The sequence below is a fragment of the Drosophila serrata genome, unplaced genomic scaffold, assembly GCF_035046125.1.
Source record: "Drosophila serrata isolate PLE 108 unplaced genomic scaffold, ASM3504612v1 contig_100, whole genome shotgun sequence".
Classification (NCBI taxonomy): Eukaryota; Metazoa; Arthropoda; class Insecta; order Diptera; family Drosophilidae; genus Drosophila; species Drosophila serrata.
The window spans coordinates 1,698,712-1,704,223 of NW_028256998.1; the positions used below are offsets into that span (position 1 = coordinate 1,698,712).

At 32.9% G+C, this 5,512-nt stretch overlaps 1 long non-coding RNA gene across 1 annotated transcript; it reads left to right on the forward strand.

Moving 5' to 3' along the window:
- The first annotated feature begins 4,236 nt into the window (after window positions 1-4,236).
- LOC147644783 (uncharacterized) lies at window positions 4,237-4,937 on the forward strand. Its single transcript, XR_015273501.1, has 2 exons — window positions 4,237-4,519; window positions 4,621-4,937. It is a non-coding gene; the product is annotated as an uncharacterized LOC147644783 (long non-coding RNA).
- Window positions 4,938-5,512: the final 575 nt, after the last annotated feature.

Genomic DNA, 5,512 nt, shown 5'->3' on the forward strand with positions numbered 1-5,512 from the left:
AAGTAATATTACTAAAATAATAAATTATAAATTAAATTTTAACTATTAATGTACAAATTTTTCAAATAAAAGCACGTACATATTAATTTTTCAACAAAGTTTAAGTTGATAAAAATGAATATTTCAAATATTCTGGCTTTTAAAGACAAATTTATCATACATATATATAAGACGATACATTCAACTGATCGGAAATGATATTACTGGGTATTAAACAGTCCATCAACTGATAAATATCATTTAGTTAATAAAAATGAATATTTCAAATATTCTGACTTTTAAAGACAAATTTATCATACATATATATAAGACGATACATTCAACTGATCTGAAATGATATTACTGGGTATTAAACAGTCCATCAACTGATAAATATCACTTTTACTAATTTTTTTTTTTTTTTTTTTTCGTTATAAAGAAATGAAAAAAGCCTGGTCTGTGGTTCAGCAGCAGTGTGGGGGTTTGGCATTTACCGCAACAATAATTACGTTTTGGGTTGGTTTTTCAGATCCTGATGCTGGCACGGAAGTGTATAATGTTGCTAAGTAGTTGCGGTTATTTGTTGTTGTTGTTGGGCGACATTTTTGTTTCTTCATCGCCCTTTGTGTTGTTGTTTCGTGTTCCGTAATTATCCCGAAAGGCAACAGGAGGTTTATTTCATACTGTAAATGCTACATAATTAAGTTTTGTAGATGTTTAAAATGCGAATAGAACTGGCTTTACTTTTACGTTTTTTTTTTCGTTTTCTTTTTTTCAAAGATAAGTAAAATGCATCTTCTTGGAAGAGCGGAAGTTATTCGTTTCGTTTTATTTGACGCAAAAAAGTATGCTATACTTTTCATGACAGAGATTGAACACTTGGCATTTATCATTTTTGTCGTTTATTATTTCCGCCTACGAGTATTAAATCTTTAATTTAAGTCCCTGACTTTTAGCAACAATAATTCTATAAAGAATTTTATGGAAAAATTTTTTCTTCAAGGATTTCATTAGGAGTCTTTCCTCTTCTTTCTTCAAAGTATTACGTATACGCCCCATAGTACTGAACTCGATATCATTTGTATCCTACAAAAAAGTATTCAAAAATAAAAGACAGCAGAAATATAATTTGTATATCAATGCTCTCGAAAGACATGCGTATTCTCGAATAAAAGATTTGTAATCCTGGCGCCACCCAAAACCGATTTTCACCAAAACGGAATGATTTTCAATACACACACTTTTTCCCCCACTGGTTTCTTCACTTCATTCTGAGTGCTGACATTTTGCCAATCAGTCCAAGTGCCGAAAACTGTTGCCGAATGCAGCAAATGTGCACACACAGATACCAAATAGAGTTCTATTTAACTAAAAGCTAAAAACACCGACAGAAGCCAGTCAGCGGGCTTCCTCCTTCTCCATCGCCAAAAGACCGCATTTCTTGCCTATGCTCACAAACGCATTTGTCTTTCTTGCCGAACAGCCCGCAACATGCTGGAAAATACGAGGTCCTTCTACTCCTCCTCCTCCTCCGGCTTCCCCAAAAACTAATCCCCAATTAGGGATGGCATTGAGTGAGTAATTGAAAGACAAGCTCCCACAAGTGCGTTCTAAACTCATGCTCTCTGGTAATGTAGGAGTAACATAGTATAGGTTTTAGTAGCAGAAAGTTGCCTTATAGGGAGTGAAATTAGAAATTACATCAAATGGTACTCGGATAAGGTGTCAACATTGAGTAAAAGGTAAATTAACTACTTATTTTACTTAATTAAAATAAATAAAATATAAGGAATGTAAAATCTCTAATAGGCCTTTAGCCTTTTACGATCAGATGCCGAAGGATTCAAATAATTGGGGTTTTTTGTACCTCTTTTCATCTCAATTAATATCAATGAATATTCATATTCATTTGTAATCTTATATGTATTTAAAGCTTATTTTACTTTACTTTATTTATGATATAAATACATAGTTACATTTAGTATTACATTGTACATTATAAAAATGAATCTTTAGGTTAAGAAACATATCTTTTTCGTATGATAAAAGTTCTGACAAAAGTGGCAAACAACAGGGACATTTTAAAATTAAATCAATTTATATTCTATATAAAACTGCTTCTTAATTTGGTTCCCTTTTTATAGAAATCAAAAAACATATTACAATTTTTATTTTAAATTTCCCAGAAACTAACCATTCAACTCACGCCACCATCTCCATTTCGAAATGTAGCTCTCTGCTTCAGTTCACAGATACCACTGGATACGCCAAAAAAGATTTCCAGCTAAAAGCGAACCGCCATAGAAATGGACCAAAAGGAGAACACGCCAGGACGCCAGGACGTCAGAACGCCGGAAAAAGGACAGAGCTAAAAAAAATTTGGGAGTTCTTGGGAGTTCTCAGAAAGAAAAAGTTGCGCGCTCATGCGAAAAGCCGCAAATGTGTGCAATGGGCATAAGTTTCAAAATGGGCCAGAGATGGGTTTCCTTTTTCCTGTCTGCACACCGCCATTTTTCCTGTTCTCAAACACTCTTTTTCCCCAACACACTCTCTCTCTCTCTCTGCCTTTGCCATTTCTTTCAGCGCCGGGTGAAAATTTCAACGTAATTTCGCGAGCGTGTAAAAAAAAAGAGAACTTGAAAATGTTTGGTGTTTAGAGCAACTGACAGGTGCTGCAACTGTGCCTGGATATGGGGATATGGGGTTGCAAGGATACGGGGGGATGCAAGGATACTGAGGATGCTGGCCGTGTTTGTTTTGCGGCTGGCACATGGCGAGCAAACATATGGGCGTGTGGGCGAAAATCGGATGAAGACCAGCAAAATAAAGTAATTGAATTTTCATAGTGCCCAAAGCACACAAAACTTTTGCAGCACTTTGCTTTTATATGCATTGTGGACTGCATTCGGTTGTTGTTAATTCGCTGATTGTCTTTTTCAAAGAGCACCAAAAAGGCTTACAAAAATATCAAATGACAAACTGTATAGGTATCTATTTTGTATTTTTATTTATAAATTAAAACTCTAAAAGTTCAAAAATAAATAAATAAATTAATTTCCTAACAAAACACATTACTTCTTTGCATTAATTGCATATAAGAATTCAATGTAACCTAAAGTCTTCCACAATAAGATTTGATTAAATAAAATAAATTTCTTAAAATAGATTTCTTTAATTGTAAACTCAATGTATGCAATTAAAAAATAAAATTACAAACGTTCCAGCTCTTATACTTAGACCAAGGAATGTATCTCCTTTTTTCTCTGGGCAAATTGGTATAAATTCAGTATTTTTAGGGGTATTATTTGCAGGGTATTATAATTTTAATCAGAGTAATTTCTGAGACCATAAAAATATTTATTTAATATGCCTAGAATACAGATTTTGTAGGTTTTCTTGGAGGTACACGAAGGTCAAACAGCTGATTATCAAAAGTCATATGTATTTCTATTTGGAATCAAAATTTTAATCAATAAAGTAACAAACATATAAAAATAATATCGAAACACTATTTTACGGAATTATTCAAAGTTTTGAAGGCTGTAACATCATGAATATTGTCAAAAATTCATAAAATTTTTAAGTTTTTAAATATTAAAACCTAATATGCTATTATCCAAATATAAGACAACAAAGAAAAACTTTCCAAATTGAGATGCATTGAGAGTAACGATTACTTCTACTCTAAAAAACAATTTCGTCATTCGGCTTCAACAATTCCCTTTAATTACAAGGCCAACATTTTTAGCTCATCTCCTCTTTGACAAAGATGTTTGCAAATAAAAGAATAATATAATATGATCCCCATTTAAATAGGAGGACATGGATATTGCTCGCAAATAAATGAGTAGATTTATTATTGAATAAAAATCTCTTAACATTTTAAGCCAGATCAACTGCCGCAGTACCAAGTCCTCACTTTTAATTACGAAATAAATAAAAGACAGAGAGAGAGAGGTGACCGAAAATGTTGGTAAAAATCAGGGCTTTGATGGCTTGATAAATGTGACGGGTCCATTGGCATTTCTGCTTGTTTGTTGACGCGAGCCTGCAACAAAAGGCAATCGGTTGGTTAAGCCACGGGCGGTGCCAGGATCTGGAGGATACTGCCTGTGGGCGTATCGCCCAAGTAGCCGCAGCGTTTGTGGTCCGCCGCAAGCGGATGCGCAGCCCCCGGGCCAAAATGACGATATCATTCTGAACACATATATACACAAATTTATATATATTTGCGTAGAGCACAGCAGGCAGCGCGTTAAATTTCGATAAATGTTTATAAATATATATGTATATACTGCGGTCGCACCGAAATTTAGCACGGAAAGTGGCTCATGGGAGGTGCATAAACCACTTTCGGCAGTGGCGGTTCATTTATTCTAACTTTTTACATTTTAATTACATATAATTTGCATATATTCAGTTGTTTTTATACCGCTACGCTCCAGAGGTGGTTGTGGTTTTTTTGGCGAAATATTTTTAGCCAAATCGTGTCAATAACAGTATATAAAGGCTTACTTTTCTAGCTGTGTGCGTTTAACTGGTAAGGTCGAGGAATAGAAAAACAATGGAAAATTAAAATATACTATGAAATATGTGTTATATTTTACTTTTATATATTTTCTTTTCTTTGGTCTTGTTAAGTATTTTTTTAAGAGACAGATGGAATCACGGAATGACAGGATATTCGCGCCGGAAAATACATTTCTCAACAAAAACTAAACCAAATCGATAGCGACCACATTGGAACATATTACGGAAGCAACAATAACAACTACTAGTTATAACTGCAGCATCTGTTTGAACAAATAACCGAAACATGGAAACGCAGAAGGAAGTACCTCCACAGCTAATCCCCACAGCCCACCACTGTGATTGTCCTTGCAGCCCCTTGTCAGTATTAAATAGGAACCCTGTCAGTGGTATTCAGTGATGGGGAAAATAAATAAATACAAAAATTAGATTTTGTCTTAAAACTTAAATTAATATTAAGCATCACTATATATTTAAATATGTATAATGATTTATATGAAAGAAGAAAATGTTATGTTTAGAAACGTTATACCCCCACAGTAAGGGATGTTTTTATATATTGTTTAAATTCTTAATCAGCACCAACAGGCGAGTTGATCTAGCCTATCCGTCTGTCAGTTTCCACGAAAATAAACATCTCTATATGGCAGCTATCAAATGAATCTTTTTAGATATCATAATATTTAAGAATTTATATTTATATTTTATAATGCTATTCATAATATTTTTTTAAATTTTACCTTAAATTCTGTATCTTTACATATGAATAAATTATTTATATATATTCTCCTATTTACTTATTTTATCGAATTGAAAATGATATGAATATTTAATGCCTAATGACAAAGCTTGATTAATTTCTTGCTTTGAACTTTATTTAATAATAATTCTAATTCAAATTAAATCTTTTAAACGTTCTATATTTAGAAATTAAATATGGCACACATTTCTGATTAAACAATCAATAAAATATATTAAAATGCAATATAATTCATTTACACAA